The sequence below is a fragment of the Neolamprologus multifasciatus genome, chromosome 5 (assembly GCF_963576455.1).
Source record: "Neolamprologus multifasciatus chromosome 5, fNeoMul1.2, whole genome shotgun sequence".
In the NCBI taxonomy this organism is placed as follows: Eukaryota; Metazoa; Chordata; class Actinopteri; order Cichliformes; family Cichlidae; genus Neolamprologus; species Neolamprologus multifasciatus.
The window spans coordinates 6,506,063-6,528,287 of record NC_140443.1 but is presented as its reverse complement, the minus strand read 5'-3'; the positions used below and the strand labels follow the sequence as shown (position 1 = coordinate 6,528,287).

The following is a 22,225-nucleotide window of genomic DNA, read 5'->3' as shown; positions in this document are numbered from 1 at the left end:
GCTGTTTTAGGTTTTCTCTTGCGGCTGTAATATCTGTCCAAAAATGGAAGTGACGTGGGTTAGGAACGCGGCTCTCCCATTTTGTTTTAATCACTGAGAAAAAAAGAGAGCAGAATGTGAATAAAGACACTAACCTCAGAGAATTGCACATGTTACCTCTACAGAGATGTTTTGTGACATTCTTTTGTGTTCTTGTTTTTGTGTGACAGCTAATCAGCATTGTCAAATGAATGCACCGCAGCCAGATACAGTCCCTTTCAGCTTTTGTTTACCATAAACAACATGATAGGCATCACAGAGGAAAAAGCCCTGAGGCAAGAAAGTATAGGGTTAACAAAGACCAAAGCACTCTAAACATTGCTTAAATTACAGCTAAATGAGCTGCTGAATACCTGCATGAATAACACTGGTCTCACTCACTGGGGATGCACAGTTTTACAAAGTATTTTATGACAAATACACAAAAGTCATATTTATTTATCTTTTGTTATTATCCATTTAGGTCCCTTAAAGGTTTCATAACAGTAAACCTACAACAGCTCAAAAATGAAACACACGTTCAAAGTTAAAGTCGTGCTCTGGGACATTGCGTGACTAGCGCGGCTGTTACTGATAAATTGAGTGACAGGTTGACTATGAGGATGTTCACTACAGTCAGAGAATATTACCATAAATTAGATTCTCAGAAAGAATCCCATCAATCTGTACCTTCTTAGATGTCTAGTGACTGGCAGCTTGTACCTGAGGTAAACCAGGAAAAACATTGTTAGACTATGTGTCGACTCTGCTGACTTACTGGCTAAAGGATGAGTGGTTTCAAGTTGTGAAGTTGGTAGAAGCTTGATGGCATATATGTAGACACACAATAACTAAAATATTTGAAATGTAATATTTACAGAGGCAATCAAAAAGAAGCTTATTTTTACTTTGTCATAAAGTGCTGTTCTAAAACACTTTACCAAATAGAGCTCAAGTGTTAACATTATTACATGGACATACTATACACCTTAAAGACTTATTATATACTGACAAATGATAAACCTGAGTTACAATATAAATTTTTTCCACATGTTGGTAAGTATTGAATCTACTGTGTCTCCATAGGCTAAGCATATTAAAGAAAAAAATAATAGTGATAATAATGGAAACGCTAAAGAAAAATGCAAAATTAATATAATTGGCTGGATTTAACGTTTTCTTTTTGCATTTTTGGTACTTAAACGTGTTATTCACACTACTGGGAAAGGGTTTGTGCTGTCTTTATTCCCAGCATCTGTTCATACATGCAGGATGAACACAGCTTTGATTTAAACGTTAACTCTGTTTTAATTATAAAGAGGTAGGTGTAATAGCTGTTGACACATTACAGTGGTAAGCTAAGCCAATTGATTCTTCAGTGAAAATAAGCTGGGCTGGTGAAAAGCCAAGACCTTAGCAGGACAATGAGACCGAGGAACGATGAAAATGATCTATACCCCAAGGGCCTACGGCTGCCATCTATGACTCATTCACTCACAGCAGTTAAGTAACCAAGGTTAGTGGAGTCACATTCTTTGGTAGAAAAAGAGAGAGGGAGATACCACAGAATCCTTCAACATGTCAACACTGGGAGCAGTTAAAATGGACAGTTAATAACCTGAATGCTTTGGTTTTCTCTTATCAGAGCACAGCCACTTGTTCACATTTCTAAAGGGGATAAAATATATATCTGATGTAAAATGAAAGCAAGAAAGAAACGAAATGATATTACTGTAGTCACTAACAATCGCTACTTTCCAAATAGTTCCAGCTATATCAGGTACTTGATCAGAATGTATAGCATACTTTGCATCCAACCATGTAAAGTGTTACTTCATCATACTTGAGGATGGTGTAAAACACAAACATTCAAACTGACATGACAAGACATTAAGGTTCAAAGAGCAGTGAGGGAATGCTTTACACTTACAGAATATCTTTGTTTGCTATCAAGATGCATAAAAATGAAAACAAATCTGTGGCCTCCGTGGTCTAGCTGATATTACACATAAAACAAGCTCAAAGCAAGCTGTAATCAACAACAAGCACTTAAACTTTCTGCAACTTTGCAGTTCCTAAGAACTGACACATTTCTCTGAGAGATAGCACAGTAGGCTGTGAAACACTGAAATCCTTCTCACGCTTTTGGAAAACTTGCACTCACCATCAATAATCGGTGTCACACCTCTCAGTCATTTTTTTAAAAGGTCAACAAACAGTCCTGCAGGCATGTACGCAACTCGATTGCTGCGCTATTGTCAGTGGAAACCAACACTGTAGGTGAGAATGTGCTGATTACGTAATTTTATAATCACAATTTAACTGTAAATCACATGAAGCATTCCAAAGCAATGCCATTAAAGATTTGATATGCAATAAATTCATTTATCTTTTCCCTCTAGCTTTGTCACATCGATTATTTAAATGCTCGTTTTAAGGGGCAGATTATACTTTCCAGATTGGTCGCTTTTCTACTACATCATCGCAGTCACTTCTGTTTATGCCCACCATTAAGATGCAAGTAGCCGCTGCAGTATTCTCCTGAACGATAGCTGTCGCCAGTTGGAGAGTACTGCCACATCAGCACTGATACAGGAAGAGAAGAAGTCAGAACCAGAAAACATTAACAAGTGATTTTCCCATAAAGTCTCATGATTTCAAACTGTTCCAACATATCCCTGTGTATAATCTGTGACTTTGACCTTCTGTACTGATATGTAATTAAAATGGCGTTGATGACAGGGGGTATTAGGTGAGCATCAAAGTGATCTTACTTTACATAGTTTTTGGGTTACACTTTTTACCATGCTTTTGCTTGCTTTTCACTGTTCTCACGTGCTGTTGTTTTAAGGGAAAAAAAGGTTGAAATTTAGACACTTGCACATGCAGAGTAAAGTTAACTAATGTCTCTGAAAAGTAAAAAAAAAAGTAATATACAACATGAAAATGATAGAGCACGTTACACTATCACATAAATCAGAATCACACTAGTGAATGTTACATATTAGTGCATTATTGTGATGGACCGAGCAGCAAAGGAAACTTAGGCGCTAAGTCCAAAAAAAGGGATTTTTTATTTAACCCCAAAAAACATAATTGGTTAACTCATGCAAAAAGAATCAAAATCTTGGGCCCATAAAAGAGGTCAAAATAACAGAACTCCTTTAAAGCTCGCTCTGCCCCTTTTCCACCTCTTGGCTCCTCAATCAAGGGACTGGAGCAGCTGCAACAAAGGTAACTCAGAAATCTAAGATTAAATCATTCATAACAGTGCAAACTAAAATGTGCGCACTTATTTTTGAATGCAGTGTTATGTGAGTATATGAATTAATTCTAAACCAAACCAGTTATTTATTGTCCTGTAAATTAATTCCTACATTTAAAGAAAGACAAATGTGAATGCGATGTTATGTATAAGCCTCTACACTAACATGGTGGATATTACCACTGTGTGGCTGTAAGTGCAGCCATCACAATTATCTTAATATATTATTATTATATAAAGATGAACATTTTTATCAACACAACGGAGGGTTAAACGGTTAAACATTACAGGACAGAGATGTTTTGAACTAAGCCTCTGTTTTTTTTGTTGTTTTGGGTTTTTTTTCCAGCTTCTTTGATGTGAGCTTCAGAAGTGCAGAGATCCATCATGTGATTGACCATGATGAATCTACAGACAAATCACTGCAGGCCAGGTTTGAAATGTCATTCTGAGTTGAGTCTCTGGCATGTGTCATGTCTCTGATGTTTGATGTAGAATATCTTGAAATGTCAAAAAGGAGAGACAAAGTCATGCCATTTTAAGATGTTCAAACATCGGTTTAGTCATTAGTCTTTAAGAAATCATGAACAGTGACGCTCTTTGATCGGGTGAAACACTAAGAATAATGCAAAATAGCAAAGATATGCTGAGTAAGACTATTGTGACATCTAATTAGCATAGCAGTAACTCAGTGCAGTTAGGCACATAGACACACTGTAAAGTTTAACTACAGCATCAGAATGGAGAAGAAAGGTGATTTAGGTGATTTTAAATCTGTCATGGTTGTTGGTGTGTGACTGGCTTGTCTGAGTATTTTAGAAACCGCTGGTATACTGGAATTTTCAGACACAACCATCTGTAGGGTTTACTCAGAATGGCCTGAAAAAGAGGAAATCTTGAGTGGGGATTAGTTCTCTGGGTGAAAATGCTTTGTTGATGCCAGAGGTAAGAGTACAATTGCCAGACTGCAACCACAACAATACCCTCTGAAGTCTTAAAGTGGACGCCTCTGGTACTGAAAATGTGTGATGTGTTACACTACTTATAGGGCGTTTTCACACCTATAGTTAATTTACTTTAGTCTGAATCACTTGTACTTTGTCACTTTTTTTGGTTTTTGTTTTCACATAGAGAAAATCCAAGTAAACTGAAGCAAACCAAAATGCGTCACTACAAACCGCATGAGAACATTTAGTCCACTTATTGACCAGATGTGTCTGGGGAGGGAACAACAAAAGTAAATACAGGAACAAGGTGCTGTGTTCTGGACGATGGGAGAACATGGAGATTTTTACGTTATTTTCACAGCTAGTTGCTGGCCCATACAGTAACTAGCTCTCCTAGTCTACAGTACAGTAGACTACGTGGCTACGGGCAGTTTTTTAGCTCAAACTTTCAATGTGCGCTTGGTAGTTGGTTCAGATTGAGGTCAGATCACATTCACACCATAAACAAACTGCTCTGAAGTTCATTTGGAACCACACTGAGACCGCCTCCTCCAAAGGGTCTTGGTGCAGTTGTTTTTGTCCGAACTGTCTTCACATCAATTCGATTTAATTGGACTGAACACAGCAGCTTTGAAAACGTTACATGCTTTCAGCAGACCAAAGCATTGACAACAACATACAATTATTTAACACCACAACAAAAAAGTTAAATTGTTAGTTTTTGAACAAAAATAATACCAGAAAGACTTTTAAGATTTTAATATATGGCTCACAGCCTTTCTTTGGCATCATGGTGGTGCGGTGTTGTCTTACAGCAAGAAGGTCCCGAGTTTGATTCCACCACCTGGCCGGGCCTTTCTGTGGGGAGTTTGCATGTTCTCCGTGTTTGAGTGGGTTCTCATGGGCTTCTTCCCACTGTCCAAAGACATGTAGTTAGTGGGGTTAGGATAATTTGTAATTCAAAAATGCCCATAGGTGTGAATGCGAGTGCAAATGGTTGTTTGTCTCTCTGTGACAGAGTGGCAACCTGTCCAGGGTGTATGGTCCTATGGTAGCTGGGATAAGCTCCAGACCCCCCACGACCCTGACAAGGATGAGCAAAAGAGAATGATGCATGGATGGATGGGTACAAGATGCAAAGTAAAACAATTTTAAACCATAGCTAACAAATCTAATCTAATGCAAATCTCTCAACTCCACAACTGGCCTCTTGTATTCCTTTACATATTTTAGTAATGGGCTTACAGAATATTATAACTCTTTCTCAAAGAAATCATGTGCATCCACATTCTGCTTTTTCTTAGTAGGTATGGGCACAGAAAGTTCTTTGGTTATGATTAGGAAACGACTGGAAACAGGAGAGTTTGTAGGAAAAAATTTGCATTCTCCAACCACCTAAAAAGTGATCGCTGAAGTTGTTGGATATGGTTAGATAAAATCCTTCACAAAGGCCATGCTACACCCAAAAATCTCCTTGATATACCCCACATTATCTTTTACTTTTCTATTCTCAAGCTTTATGGTTCACACTTTCTAATTTCATTGTACGGTAATTGATTTTTAATCTATTTTTGTGTGAGGCCGAAAGTTTATCAGGGTCAAGAAGCGTTGGAAAATTTGCATCTTTCTAGTCTTTAGGGAGGAACATTTGTCTAGCTCACTCCAAAAGAGCCACAGGGGTCAGATTCCATAGCCTGCTGCTAAACAATGAGAAGCTAGTGTTGCCAAAAAGAGAGACCAGACAGGCCTGTCTCTCTAGATCTCTCTTAAATGTCAAACTCCTAAGTACATTGGCCAAAGGCTAATGGAGTTACTGGTTTTGTTTGTTTGTGTGTGTGTGTATGTATGTGTGTGTGTGTTTGTGTGCGCGTGTGTTTTGTTTTGCTGTAGTAATAATCAAAAACATTAATAAACTAATTGGAAAGTGCAGTAAAAGTTGTCTTTTGCTACTCAAGCCCATTTTATTAAAGAGAGTGCAACTGAGGTTTATTTCACTGACAGCAATTAATTATTCAAGTGAAATACAGGTAAGATGTTAGAAGTATGGATTAATTAGACGTGTGAGAGCAGGAGAGTACTTTGGGAGGTGGCACAATCAGATCATTAAGATTTTTGTAAGGCACTTGGACATTTGACAAGGGAAAGAGAATGCAACTCATTAACACACGGCCTTCTTTTGGGTGCGATCAGGAGCTGTTCTGACTAGTTTGAGGTCGATTGGCTGCCACTCCAATTTCTGCGCAAGAGGTGCACAGTTATGATTTATGCTGCGGCTCGCTGTATTAGAGGCTGTGCTAGTGTGCCAGTGTTTTCTCAGGTCCTCTCATGTTATGGCGTACATTTGCTCTGAAATATGTTGACGTTATTTTTAGTTTCTCTTGAAAAGATCCAGTGAATCATCCTCCTCTTATTATAGCTGTGAAAAGGAGATCAGATTTTGACTGCGCATCACTTTTCATCACAACAGCCAGCTGGCAATAACAATGAAACAATCTAGAGTCATGGTGGATGTAGCCTGAAGGTTAGAGAAGTACAGCTAAAAGGAAATACTGGGCTTCAGTCCATGTGGGTGGGAACATTTGAGAAAGTGATGTAAAAATGTAACAAAAGACATCAAAAAAGTTTGATGGTGTTACATGCTCTTCCTCCTAATCTAAAGATTTCGGTCTGTTTGGGGGCACCGGGCAATGCATGCATACACTTAATTTCTTTTGGATTCTGTGAGGCAAAAACCCAAAGAAGCAGAATTGTCTAAAACATACTTTTGGAATCATAGCTACGATTACAAGTGAATGCAACACTAATCAAAACATCTTGCCTCGAATCCTAATGAGATCATCTGTATTTCAGTGGTATTTCACCTTTTTCCTTATTAATAAAAAATATGAATTAGAGCAACATTGCCAGGACATCCGTACCAAAACAACACAACTACACTTTTCAGTCATTTCTGTAGCCTCATAGCCCATTTTCTACCCGTCTTCATTTTCCCACAAATTCTACAGCTAGGACCTCAAGCCCCTCCGGCACTCTTCCATTTACTTTAGTATGAAAATTTGGCATATGTGTTTCCAATAAATCTTCTAGAGAAATTATGCCTTAGCTAGGTGATTCATGAGCACGCTGACAGTTGAAATTGCCGGTGCGAATCTTTGGCACGGGATAAGTCTGCGCTGAGCCGCCCTTTCTGCCTCAAGGATACAAGAGGGGAGGAGCCAGGACAGGAGCTGCAGGTTTAACCCTGTCACCTGTAGTCTCATATCTGACCTACTGCACTGCACAGTGGAAACACGGGGAGGTCACCTGTGTGTGCCCAAATGCGTGCATTTCACCAAGAACGGGAAAAAGGTTTGTGTGACTTGGGTCTTTAAGAGACTGTTTGTGTTAATGTTCAGGAATTCTTTCAAGTCAATTAATGTAATCAGAAGTTGGATTTTGTATGTCTACTAAAAACCTATTTGCTAATAAGTGTATAATTAGCCCTCTGAGTAAGAGACCTTATAGGTTTGGTGAGAAATTTTACTTCTTTGTTCTACCTGTGATGAGCAACTCCACACTGTCTGTGACTGACTGTTGTTTTTAAATACATTTTTAGTTTATATAGAGATTAGATTAGATAAAACTTTATTAATCCCTCGGGTAGGTTCCTCTGGGAAATTTGTTTTTCCAAAAAGCACAGCACCGACAGAAGTTACAGAGTTAAGAATATTATATATATATATATATATATATATATATATATATATATATATATATATATATATATATATACACACACATATAAATACAAAGACATATATAGATAAAATATACAAAGGGGATAAATAGAATAAATAGGAATAAAAATAAAAATAAAAATAAAAATAAAAATAAAAATACAAGTGAATTGCACATTTCAAGTATAGAGTCTATTGCACTGCTGATTATTAACAAAAAGTATTGCACAAAAGGTATTGCACAGTGAAGAGAAGAGGCACTACAGCTTAGTTGTTCCCCCCTCCTTTGTCCTCCTGTTTCCCCTCCCTCTCCCCTCCAGAGAGGAGTTAAACAGTCTGATGGCGTGTGGGACAAAGGAGTTTTTAAGCCTGTTGGTTCTGATAAATGACTTTACACTGATTCTGGAAGGACAAACATGAGTCTCAGATGCGTTTTGAGTTGAACTGCAACACCCATACTTATTCCTTCTTTCTCATGTCTGCAGATCATTGGAAGAGGATGTAATGTGACAATAAGTATGAAATGAATAAACAAAGATAAATTGGTAAGAAAAACACCCATAAATATTCTTTATAATCCCACTATATAATAAAAAAAATGGGTGTCATTAATTCAAAACAAGTTTGAATGTGATAACAAAACTAATTACAACCAGAGTTTTCACTTTATCGCTCCTTTCATTTGTGGTTGGAGCTCTTTCTTTCCTTGGGCAGATGAATGAGCATGTTACAGATGCAGACAAAGAGCGTCGTGATCAACAGGCCCAAGCCTCTCTTCACTTTCAATAAACTAATTTGAAAATCATAGTCAGATAAGCTGTGGCCATTTGGAAGCCATTAGGACAAATACAATGAGGTGGCTTTACAACCTCATAAGTGTCTCTTTGGTTGCACATTTAATGACCCCTGGTTTGTAAGACAGTGTTACAGCTGTAATGGGAATGGGTTTTGTGGGAAGAGTGGCTGACGCTGAATGACACAGCGTGTCAGATGTCAAGCAGAAGGCTGGTCAAACTGTTTGATATAAAGAACAAAACAAAACCAAAAAGTGACACCGCTGGAACCGCTACTGCAGATCCTTTTGGCAAAAATAATTCATAGTGTCTTGTGAAAAATAAGCGAAGGGGAGAGTGAGGTAAGTGAAGACAGAGAGGTCATGACATGTTTTTATAGAGTGGCATAATAACTAACACTTACAGGGAGTCTCAATCAAACTGAGTGAGTAAATCATCATAACTGCTGAACAAAAACATACGAAAAAGAATATAAACTGTAGCGATAATAACAGCTGTTCCTCTAAAGCATTGTGCATTTTGTAAACAAGAAGTCTTCCAACCTAATCGGACATCCAGTATAACAACATGAAAGAACGGTGGTTTAAGTTAATATAGGCTAGCCTTGACATTGTGACTGAAATAATAACAATAAATGGGGGGACGTCATTGAAGGAGCCTTCTTAAAAGAAAGCATGACTGTATTTCACAACATGGTCTTACGCAGGGGAGGTGAGCTCTGTGCTACAGGTTTTTTTTTCCCTGTCAACTGGTATTTGAAAAGGCCATTATAATAATTATAGAAAAAAGTACAGTTTTCCTGTGACCTTTATTCTTCAAGCATGACCCTAAAAACATCACATCAATAACTGACACCTTTTTATTGATTTATTTTTTCACAGCCAATTTTATCTTGTGATCTAACAAAAGAACTGGATTACTGTACCAACACTGGAGCACTCAGCTAAAATGTGAGTTATTCTTCACTACAATACTAGCATTCAACTCTTAAAAGAAAAAAAAAATGCAAGCTTCAGGGATTGAAGGAGTTGCATTTGTGACACAGGAACAAAAAGGCTCTCATTGTTAAATCCACCATTTCCCCTTCATATTTTTCCAATTATTGTTTCTTCAGAAGGATTTCAGGCTCATACTAAAAACGTGTTTTCACTCAAATTCCTCTTCTACCTCCCCTGTGCCCACCCTCTTTCTCTACCGCTTAGTATTTTCTATGTTTCTGTGTCTGTTTCTGTCTATGCCACTCTTCCTGTCTATTTTGTTCTCTTTGACCCCCAACGATCTAAATGTACTCACAACAGCATTAAGGACTTCAATCCCCCCAGGGGTTCCTGTGGTCCACGTTCCCAGAGAGTAACAGAGACTTTAAGGGGACATGCCGGAACAAATGACAGACAGTCTCTGCAGGCAAGCCACCAGATACACAGATGGGCATAGATCAAGGAATTGAAATTATGGAGATCTTTAGTACCACCATCACAGTGCAGCAATGTGGCTTTTGGATGTTTTGCCACCATGACTGTTGCTGCCCGCAAACTGCATGGATTTCTGTATGCCTGCCATGGGAATGCATGGTTTTACTGAAACTGATCACATTGTTGCAATTGGTTGGCAGAGAAGGATGGACTATAGTGTTAATGTGTTTAATGTGCAAATCGATGCCTTTTTCCACTCGTAAGAATATAGATGAAATTCAATCACGTGTGCCTCAGTGGGAAGATGTTTTTATTAAAAATGAATCACTGTGTTGAGTTCTGATTGTTTCCATATTTCACATTGTCCATAAATCTTGAGCAGGCACATGTATAAACTCTGACTTTTATTAAACAGTTTTATAGACAGAGAAACTGACTTATTCACCCTCTGTAAAAAAGCATCCGCCACGCATTGGCAGTCAATCTAGATGACACATAATTGGTGCCAAGTCATGTGAACTCATTTCGTCTCTTCATTTGTCATAGATTCTGACTGCAAAATTGCATAATCGAAACTTTTAAAATAGCATAGACTAAAGAGAAAACCACTATAAACGCATACACACTTAGCACAGTGTGTGTTCCTTCAATCCGCAGGAAGCTTAGGGGCAGCAAGGCCACACTGAGAGACAAGTACAGGCAGTTACAGCCACCACAGAGCTGTCAAAAAGCTGGGACTCTTGTCTAACATTTAACCATCAGCGCTCTCTTAACAAGTTAAATGGGGTGACAGCTAAAAAGAATCAAGGGTGGTGAATATTGAGACATAGTTCTTTGTTTCTGTCTCCCAGGAGATAAATGCACATAAGAGGAGAACCAGACTTTTCATTTGACATTTATTTCCCTGTTTGGGGGGGAAACAAAGTCCCTGAGTGTGAGTTGGGACTGAGATTTGACAGAACTGAAAGTGTTACATAGGCAACAACATGACAACCAAGAAACATATATTTAACTCTAATTTAACTGATTAACTAAAAATTTCCCAAGAGAAACAGCTTTAGGACAATCTCTTGAAGTTGCTTTTTTTGTATCAAGTTCCTCCTGTGAAACTTGTCAAAGTGTTTAATCAATCTATCTATCTATCTATCTATCTATCTATCTATCTATCTATCTATCTATCTATCTATCTATCTATCTATCTATCTATCTATCTATCTATCTATCTATCTATCTATCTATCTATCTATCTATCTATCTATCTATCTATCTATCTATCTATCCATCCCACTGCAAACAATACCCTCTGCAATAGCAAATACATTAAAATGTGATGAACAAATAAATTTCCATAGGATTACATGAAAATTTAACATCCCCAAATGGATCAACAACAAGCTAATTGCACATGAGCAGTGTAGTACTGTAGTTGGGAAAATGCAAATAAACTATGGAGGGAAGCCAAAATACACTCTCCTAAACATTTTTGTTTAAATGCATTGATAAAATACAAAATATATATGAGAAAATAACACAGTGAAATTCATAATATTACTACAGCTTTATTTTGTCTTTTTTCTTCCTTCAGTTGGGGTCGACAGGGAAGGTCCATGCTGGAACTTGACTCTAGGGTCAGATCCACACCACCCTTACCTTAGGCCATAAACACGACCTGTGACACCAGAGCTCTTCATCTGGACTGAACTGGCTGTCATATTAGTTAATTAGATATCACCTACCTGGTCACAGTACACTTTTAAATCTCCCCAGTGATCACTTCAGCTAATTACTTCTTTCAGAAAGAAGGATTCCCTTTACACAGTAAAGCATACTAAATTTACTTCCTGAAAACAGGATGATATATGGATGATCAAAGGCTAAATACGCTCCATATGGATGAGCAAAACGTTATATGGAAATTCAAGTTAAGCACATGCCACTTCATGTTGTCCCATTGCACCAACAGACATTAGGCACATATTTGTCTGAATTAGCAATGACAGATATACAGTCCTCAAGACAGAGGTTATTATCCAATAATATCACCCACGCTTCAAGACAGTTATGTGATACACAGTGTATTTAAAACAAGTCAGGTTTTTAAAAAAGCCAGTAGGTACGTAGCTGTTTGAGGAAATATGAGGGTTTTTTTTCACTTTATTTGATCATAAATTTAATTTTAAATGCATAAAACAAACTTTTTTGTTCTCTTTTCCTCATCATTCCACACACAACAATATAGAAAGAAAATAAGATTCTGGAAATGTAAACAAATTTAATAAAATGATTAAAGTTGTAAACTGCAACAGACTCAGAAAAAAATATATACTTGATGAAACTTTCCCATAAAAAATGGGAAAGTACACGTCGAGTACGAGTACACTTGATACACTAATGTTTGTAAGCACACATGCATACACATACAAACAGAGATTTGCGAATTTATACACATGATTACAAAATAAGGAAAGGAAAGAGGGAGGAAAGAGGGTAAAGCCAGACAATGGTGCATCTGCTCAAACTTTCAATAGTTGTTTTTGACCATTTTATCTACCAATAGTAAACACAACTCTCAGTGACTGGCCCTTAAACTCTACACAAAATTTTACGTCCCACCTTGAATTCTTTAGTGTTTGCGCTTCTCTTCTCTCTCTCTCTCTCTCTCTATAGTCCGCTTTTTCCGGGCATGCATTAAAACAAACACTGACATAGAGGTTAATTTTTTTTTCATTCATATCTTTTACCCATTATAATCAGACACATAACTAGACCCTCTGTGGATCTCTGATGAGTGTCTTCTCTGAGGGAATGGAGACAACTGAAATGCTCTAAACTGACAGCATGGGCATCATTATGTCATGTAAACAGGCCTGGCATCAAAGCGTTCAACATCACGCACATTTGTGGTTCAACCGCTATAGTATAAGCAAGGCTGTATCTGTGCTATTTTGTTACGTTTGTACTTGTACAGAGACCAGACCGGATTATTTTCCATAGTATTTAAATAACAAAACCCACATTGCAAACCAAGTCAAAGGTGACTTACTAGGAATTTCCTTAAATTGCTAACAAAATTTTAAGGAAAACTAGATTAAGTCTAGTGTTGAAGAGGCAGATGATAATCTTCCAACAAATTACTTACTTTCACTTTTAAATTTCGGCCTGAAGAAAACACATAACATAACAAGCTGCCAAAAAGGCCAAAGGTATGACATCAGGCATGTTCAGAGGCTTGGAGTTCAACTCACTTTATATTATACACATACATTACAGTGGCAGAAGTCACATGAGCAAAAGTCTCTTGGTGAATCTGACATAGATAAAAACGTCACACAAACATTGGCAAATATAGTGCAAACATACTGTGCTGCACACATGCAGAGAGAAGAATAGAAACAGAGTTTGCTGATGCGCTTCACTGAAAAGAACATCAGAGAAAGATGAAAACAATTGCTTCAGTGTAGCATTATTTGTGCTTTTAGACACAGTATGGAATCTCGCTGAGCGTAAATGTGACTGAAGGCAGCTCTTTAATCTGAAAGGCTTCGGGGCATAATACAGAATCCAGGTGAGGGCCAGATGGATCTGCGGCATAGCTCTCTCTCTCTCTCTCTCTTTCGCTCTCTCTCGCTTTCTCTCTTTCTTGCTTGCTCTCTGGCTTCAGGCTAGATTACAGTAACCAGGTACTGGTCTGCTGGAGACAAAAACAAAGCAAGCGGAAGTATTCTGGGCTCTAAATGGAACAATTCAGCGTGCATTTTTTTGCACTTTATTATGTGTCAGTGCATGTTACAACAACAGCTCAGCCATAACAAAACACACATGTGTACAACCTTAAGATGTGGCACTCTTAGTGGTCCGCATGAGGACATTTAATGGGATAAATGTGCAATTATCCAGTGACTTGTATATTCTTTTCTGGTAGACACTTTAGCTTCTTGATCAATATCAGCAAAGTTTTAAAATTGTTTTGTGCATATGATGAAAAGCTCAGAAGGAATGACGACCCTATTATAATCAGAATAAGTCAATAACACTCTCTAAGTTGTGTTCTCATGAGCTTTTGTAAACAAGCATAGTTTTCCAATATTATATGAGCCCACTAACAGATATTACAGTGGTAGCAGTTAGTATGGGTATAAACAGGTCAGCAATACCAAGGAGTTTCATCTTAATAATAATGAACAATTACTGATTGCAATATTTATCAATAAAGAAGCACAACATTGTAACATATAATTGTACGGAACTGTTGTTAACAAGAGTCACATTATTCTGCATGCTAAAAGAAATCAAAGTGCTTTTGTAAGTGCTCTCACAGACTTTGCCTCTGTTGCTGGGATTGATTTTTATGACTGCATCAGGGAAGAATCACATAAACACAACAGGGATGATCCTCTGTTTGTAATTTTCAGTCTGTCGCTAAGCATTGCATGGTTACTGCACTGACGTGTTTCTAGGTTGCAGGTGTGCTTTCTCTGGAAACCGTGATCTGATTTCAGGGTATGCAGCGACATCTACTGGTCACACTAACCTGTTAAATAGTTGCCAAACTCTTGTTTGCACAGTGATTTAGCTTTTTTGCTGATCCTCCTGCAGCTGCAATTATTTGGGTGTTGGTGGGTGCATATTTCTCACTGAATCATGGTGCATGTCATTATATAGGTTGTACATTGTTATGCAGATGAGCTGGCTTTGTGGCTCACCAAAGTAGATGTACTGATGGTAGTAATTTTCTAATGACTGTAGAGGTGATGATGATAGTGTTCATGGTAATAACAATGATGATCCATAACGCCAAAAGACAGACTTTTGTAATAACTGTGGATGTCCACTTGATGGCAGCATTGTCATGGTGTCTGCAATTAAGTGGTCCGTTTCCATTGCTTGATGCCTCCCTGCAAAGAAAAAGTCAGACTTCAAAATGTATCCATGTGAAATAATGACCCTAAAATGTAAGGCATAAAATGATAACCTTAACCCATATCAACATTTTTAATATATGCGTATGTAATACACAGTCTGTAGTAAAGTCTGTATATAAAAGCAAAACTTATAGAAGCAAAGATTAAGTATGAACTTTGTGGCAAACTTGAGCCAGAAACATTACCTACACCTAGACACAAACAGCCACATACAAACATATGAACCTCCAGCAGCACAGCTACTTTAACTCTTAAAAAGCTCACACATTAAAAAGTCCTAATTAAAGAAAACTTTTATTAGTGTTAGGACAAACGATTTTATTTCTATTTTGCTGTGGCTGCTTCTCATTTTCAAAGCGCCAACACCTGCACCCAGATGGTGTTTTTTTTCCCACCATCTGTGAGAGTAAGGTGTAAAAAGATGATCGATATCAGTGGCTACAACACTTCCCTGCCTCCAGATGGCATGATCGTTAAGTTCTCTGAAGACTGTTGTCTGGAGTCCAATCCTCAGAGCCAAATGTGAAGGGGAAAAAAAAGCATGTAATGCCTTGGGAAGCTTATTAAGCTTCACTTTCTGTACATTCCTGAAATAAAGGCAAAGTTGTAGCTACTCAAGAGCCTCTTGGGGGTTTAGAGTACATATTACTAGCCTATATACTGCAACCTATATTTGGCAATGTCTGCAGAGCAACTTAGAGTATGCATTCTTCAGATGGTGCACACCATATGTCATATTCTGTACTACACAGCTGAGGCAACTGATAATATGCTAGTGTCTGTTACTGGCTGTGCTTTTGGAAAAGGGTTTAAGTGTCTGTGTACGAGGAAAAAGTGGAATTTGTAGTCATATGTTTCTGTAGGTTAACTGCCCCTAGAGTAAAATGTTGCCTTTACATGTGTATTCTTGGAGCTTTGTGTGCATTTTACCTCTGATGTGTGACCTCTATGTGCCTTTGTTAGCAAATAGCAAATTTAAAATAACAGATGTAGCAAAAGTGAATCAATTTGGCAAACTATATCGCATAGGATTTGTTGCTTTTTATAATTTGAAAGGTTGTTTTCTTCTCTGAAAGCTGCAAATATAAACGGGGGATAAAACGCACATGGTCACAGACTTGATTTGTCAGAGTTACATTTTGAGGAATGTGATGCCGTCTTTTACAAAGCAGTGTTTATTTTTTACAGGAAAAGCTGAATTTGTAGGAGCAAGTATCTCCAGGTTAACTGCCCCTAGAGTAAAAATTTGCCTTTGCATGTGTATTTTTAGAAGTTTGTATGTGTGTGTCTGTTCTTTTTTATATATGTTAGCTAAAAAAAATCACATCAATATAATAAATGTCATAAGCCTGAATAAATACAACAGCCTAGGTGTTAGTGGAATCTTTAGTCTTTGCACAATTGATAGGGAACATATTATGTTGCCCTATACAATTTGCCATTCTTGACCATTAAAGCTGCAAATACAAATGGGGGAATAAAAGAAAGAAAAAAGAAAGGAGAAAACACATTGTCACAGAAAGCTCAGCCTTGATTTGTCAGTTTTACATTTTGAGGAATGTGATGCAAGTTTTGACAAGACAGCTTTGAGATTTTATCTCCTGTCAAGACGGGAGCCAAACTCTCAGGCAATACTGTCAGCTCAATATTGTAACACAAGCCAGGGAGACTGGCAAACGAGCAGGTGGGGTTGTCATATGTTTGTGAAGGAGTCTGCTAAATGTTCTCCCCAATTAACAAACAGCTCACACAGTTTCTTCTAAGCAATTCCTACTCTCTCTTGCCATCGTATTGCTTGCTCCGTTTGGGAAAGACATTTGACTTGTTATGTATCTGTAATTGTACTGAGAAATTGCAGATTGAATTACTTTAAGCAAGTAGAGTTAGAAGCCTACTGGCAGACTAACAACTACCCTCGTTGATGAAGAAACTGAAGGCACTGCTAAATGTTTAGCTGTAATTGTGAGTTTGCTCTGAAAAAATAGTCAAATGTTGCTTTTCTTTGCAGATATCAGTATTGTGAGAATAACTGACAGAGAGGCTTGCAAGTGTCTCTTTTCAATAGCAATTATACCTGTAGTTTCCTTCACAAATGCATTTTAGGTATAAAATGCACAATGGGAAGTTCAACACTGGCACTGTGTGTAGCTAGAAACAGTTTCGGCTTTGAAAGATTGTGGGGCCGGTGTATAATTAGCCTGCTGTAAGTACTGCAGTGTAGTGTGAGTACTGTGAAAACACTAAAGAGATGAGAGAAAGGTTGACTGGATACTTAAGCAGGTAGTTTACCAGTGTGGGAGCATGAAAAGAAAGAGATAACTGGCGTATGTGTTTTATGTCTGTGGTAACAGTTCGTCAAGATTGAGACTAAAGAAAAGGCTACTCCCTGGTTAGCTAGCTCATTGGTGTTTGCGCTTGTTGAACTTAACAAAGATTTATCTGAGAAGTTTTTAAGTCTGCAGGGAAGTCTTTCAAAGAAAGTCTCGGGTATATCCAGGTCATTCAAATGGCACAAACTCTGAATCAGACATCAGACTTTTCTCTTGCTTTTTAAAACAAATCTTTTTGCAATGGGAATATTTAGTGTCTGTATGCAGTGGATATATTATCTGTGTGTGGGCAGAGATGTAAATGTTAAGTTATGCAGGAAGCCTTGTAACTGGATGTGCCTGGAAATGTTATACATCTCATCTGGAGTGGTTTTAATCCTACTTTATGTTCTCTCTCTTCTTTTTATCAGTGAAAAGGGGAAAAGAAGTCATACAACTGCAAGGGTGGATTATCATACACTTTGTTAAAGAAATAAAAAAAAAGAAAAAGAAACACCACTGCTATGTTGTAAACAAGGTGAAAGAGCAGTGGTGATGCTGGCTGGAATAAAGGAGCCAAGACTGATGCTTTCAATGGAATACCTGGTTCCTAGAAAACTAATGGCAGCAGACAAAAAATAAAATCTTATAGTTATAATCTCATCCTTTCTTGCCTTTCCTTTCACCCTTGTCTCTCTCACTCAAGCTCTTACACACAAACACATTTCAATCATGGAGCGACATGACAGCAGATCAGTGTGAGCATGCTCAACCTCATAAATGGAAATGACTCATCTGTCATTCATCTATCCTGGGTGGCATTTATCTTTCTTTCAGTCACTGGGGAATGAACTCTGTCTGGCTGGAGACCGACTCTCGTGATAGCTCACAGTCCAAAGGACTGGCACCTGGAGGACAGATTTTTGCCTACGATGGAGAATGCAACCATTCTTGCATGTGATTTTTTTTGTTTTTCCACATCATTTTTTTCAATATATTTCGTTTTTATTGAAATGTACACATAATGCAAATTTTCCCAGGGATTGTTTGACTCTATTAAAGTAGCTTTGTTTGCCTTGGCTAGGTTTTCAGACCCTAAATTCATTGCCCCTGACAGTCTTAGCTCCTCTTTAAGACAGCTTTGCTCTTATTAGCTGTCCTCCACAAACAGAAGGTTCGAACAAAATGTGGGTGGAGCTTCTGTGCTCACAGCCAGAGCACCATGTTAGGTTATCCCCTCTCATTATCACATCTTCACATTAAATATGAAGAAAAAAAGAAATGCTGGTTCATCAGATGTCATCAGATCAATCAGAATGTACTGAGTCAAAGCCATGATGTGCAAATCCAAACAGAAGCTCCTCGGCTCACTCTGTGAATCAGGTGTAATCTGATTACAGTGAAACATCACTGAGGCTCTCTGCAGGTTTGCAGCGGCAACTCTGGGAACTGAGTTTGGGATTCAGTGATTATCATCAATATTCTTAAACAACATTCCTATTCATTTTTATATATGTTTTTGATAGTACTGTATTTTTCTAATTTACATGTCCAGGGAGACAGTCTGTGCCACTGCAAACAAATTCTCTAAGAGAGAAAGATAAAATTGCACCCATCAATTTTCTGCTGCCCCCCCTTCACCTGTTGAATGTCTGTCTAGCTCTTGTAGCCCATAGCTTATTCATGCTCTTTAACACTTCAGAGAGCTGTACAAGAATAACAGATCAGGTTCTCCTTGACTCAGGTATAATGTAGCCTTGCAGCCTGAAAGCTGCATCTTTGAAGAGGGCCCGTTCACTGCTCTCCCACAATATCCCCAGTCCTCTTGCTAAAAACTGGAATCAATTATCTTCCTGAAACCCTGCTGCCTCGGCCCCTACCTGGCTGCTGGATCCCATATGGTAATATAGATAGCAGGGGATCATATTATTGAAAAGCTTAAGAAGTGAGAGATCCCCCCGGCTGATTTTATTGAGCTGCGTCCCTTGATGCTGTTCGGTACTTCAGGAGGGTCGGCTCTGTGCCATTGTTCAGTGAATAGGGAACTTAGACGACATTGCCTGGCCCCGATGGGGATTGTTATTTCAAATCTGTGCTAAACTGACGACTGGGAATTCTGCTATTTGGTTCCTTCCCCTTTTGTGATGTGATGAGCTCCATCTTAAGACGTTCTTACAAGAGTAATTTAACTGGGGAAATGCATGTTAAAGAGCGAGGGAGTCGTCTTCGCCAGACCTATTCTGACAGTTTTTTGAACAGAATTTGTGCTGTCTTTCATGGTGTAATATTTTTGGCACATTTGCTCAGTTTCTCACCAGAGACATACGATGATCTTGCCACTCAGACAGTGGACTACTGAGATTCCTTGTGAAAACTATAACATTTGAGCAGGTTTGTCGTGCTGAAAACAAAAGGGATATGGAAATGAAAAAGAGCTGAAGCCCTTGAGCAGTGATGTATAGAAAAATGAAGTATATGAAAAAGTGTGCAGTTGAAATTTTTCATGTAAAACACCCCGAACATACCATGACAAGAGAAAATGAAAGCAAACAGTTTATCGCTGCTGTGAGGAGATCCATGCCATATAAAATATGTAAACATTTGAGATGATGGAATTGAAAGCATAGTATTTTGCTTTAAACTGATGTTTGTAGAAAATCTCAAAATTTTAAATCGCTCAGAACTAGGGATGCACCGATACCGATACTGGTATCGGGTATCGGGGCCGATACTGTAAAATGTGTGTGTACTCATACTCGTAAAAGTTAACCGATACCATGAACCGATACTAACTTATTTCATTAGTCAGAGGGTGGCTTGTCATTTCTGTTGTAGTTTTTTAGATTGGTCACTAGGGGGACATCCCGCGCTAAACAGGCACAGGGTTAGGCGAGTGAGACTGGCAGCTCCAGATAAAAAAGAGAAACTGGAGGCTGCTGTAGCTAGGCTAAACAAAATGTCAGCAGTGTGGACCGGAACAGCCAACTTTAACTCAGGTTTTGGAAAAGCGATGAAAAATGTCAAGAGAAAATCCACGGGCAGTGTGTGTGTGTGTGGTAGAAGTATCGGTTTTTGTACTCAGTATCGGCAAGTACTCAGATCCAAGTATCGGTATCGTATCGGTTTGAAAAAATTGGTATCGTTGCATCTCTACTCAGAACACAGGTAGCACAAAAACAGCTTCATACATCAGCCATAAACTTATGCCCTGTAATGCAAATAACCTATGAGGCAAAACCCAAACTCAGTTTACTCACCTAGAGCCTCACTTAGGAATTTAATATTTCTTACAATTTTTGGAGCTGCGTGTGGCATTAACGACTTACTTAAATGAAAAACAAGTGTTTGGATAAACATTGCATTTGTCTGGCTGAAATCGTATGAAAAGTCATCTAGGAAACGTTTCTCCCAGAATACGCTATGTCCAGATGAACAGAATCAACTTTTGGAAAAGTCATCTAGGTTCTTCAGTTTATAAGTGAATGGGGGGGGAAAAAGGAAAAAAAGTTTAGTAGACACTATTCTGACTTAGGGAACAAACGGCTGAATGAAGGAATGATTAGAGCTCCTGGCGTGGTTATACAGCATATGCATCATCCCCTGTGTATGTCAGTCATATCTTATGTAATCTGTAAGTAATATTATGTTATCTAGATGAGAATTACAATTTTGAGGAGTCCTAAACTTTGAACACCAGTGGATAATGCAAAGTTCTGTGATTACATAATTTACCACACCCCCTATCATTGTGTTGTTGCAGAAACCTGCAGTTACCTGAGACAGAAGAAGTCACTTGGATGAGTGATGAAACATTTCTCCCACTGAAAACGCTACGTCCAGGTGAACAGAATCAAACTTTGGGGGTTGCAGGACATAGCGTGCACTTTTTGTTGAAAGTAAAGACATGGAACATGTCTGTGATGTAAAAAAAGCAATTAAAGTACAAATAATATTTGATTGTTATTGTTAACCTTAAATCACTGAAATCTCCTGATAATTGAAATATGTTCAAAAAAGTTCAGGGTTATTATTCAAGGTTAAAAAAATTTTTTGTCTAACTATAAAAAGGTCATGGTGAAATCCACCACCTTCCTCAGTATGTGACGTGGAAAGAACAAAATAAAAGAAAGAATAATGAAATAAAATTTGTGTATTTCCTCTGATAAAATTTGTATTCAAAGCATTTAAGTCCAGGTTTACTAATTAGGGGTGAACAGGGGTGGTCAAAGAGCACCTAATGTCAGCATGTACACTCACCAGCCACACTGTCATGTACACATGTTCAGCTGCTGGTTAATATTAATATATAATAAGCCGACCCAAAGCGAGCATTAAAACGGGAAAGAAATTTGTTGTTTAAGCAACAATGGATGTTGCGTGGTTGTTGGTGTCCAACAGGCTAGTCTAAGTATTTCAGAAACTGCTGATCTACTGGTAAGTTCTCTTACTCGTACTAGTCTTAAAAGGAACAGCAAACACTACAGTGCATCAACAGATGTTCTGATGCCTTTCTCTAAACATAATCACATATCTCACATGTTTTAACAATTTTTATTTAAGCCCTTAGGTATTTTGACATTTGTCTATCATATCCACGGTTTGACTAGAGAAATGAGATGGGTAAATGGGTATGGATTTGTGATTACTTACAGTGTGCATTACACATAAACAGGCATACTTTGACCCACAGAGGTGGTGCCAATTGAAAAAGAATCATCTTAAAACAATGTGAAGGTGTGACTAAGTGAACAGTTCAAACAGTTTTGAGAATTTGAAGAAGCGGTTGGAAGAGAGAGAGCCTGAAATCATCCACAGCAAGAAGCAACTGCAAGAGCCATGTGA

The 22,225-nt window shown here is 38.1% G+C and overlaps 1 long non-coding RNA gene across 1 annotated transcript; it reads left to right on the top strand.

The window, feature by feature from the left end:
- The first annotated feature begins 8,873 nt into the window (after positions 1-8,873).
- LOC146517924 (uncharacterized) lies at positions 8,874-10,758 on the top strand. Its single transcript, XR_014874112.1, has 2 exons — positions 8,874-9,690; positions 10,039-10,758. It is a non-coding gene; the product is annotated as an uncharacterized LOC146517924 (long non-coding RNA).
- Positions 10,759-22,225: the final 11,467 nt, after the last annotated feature.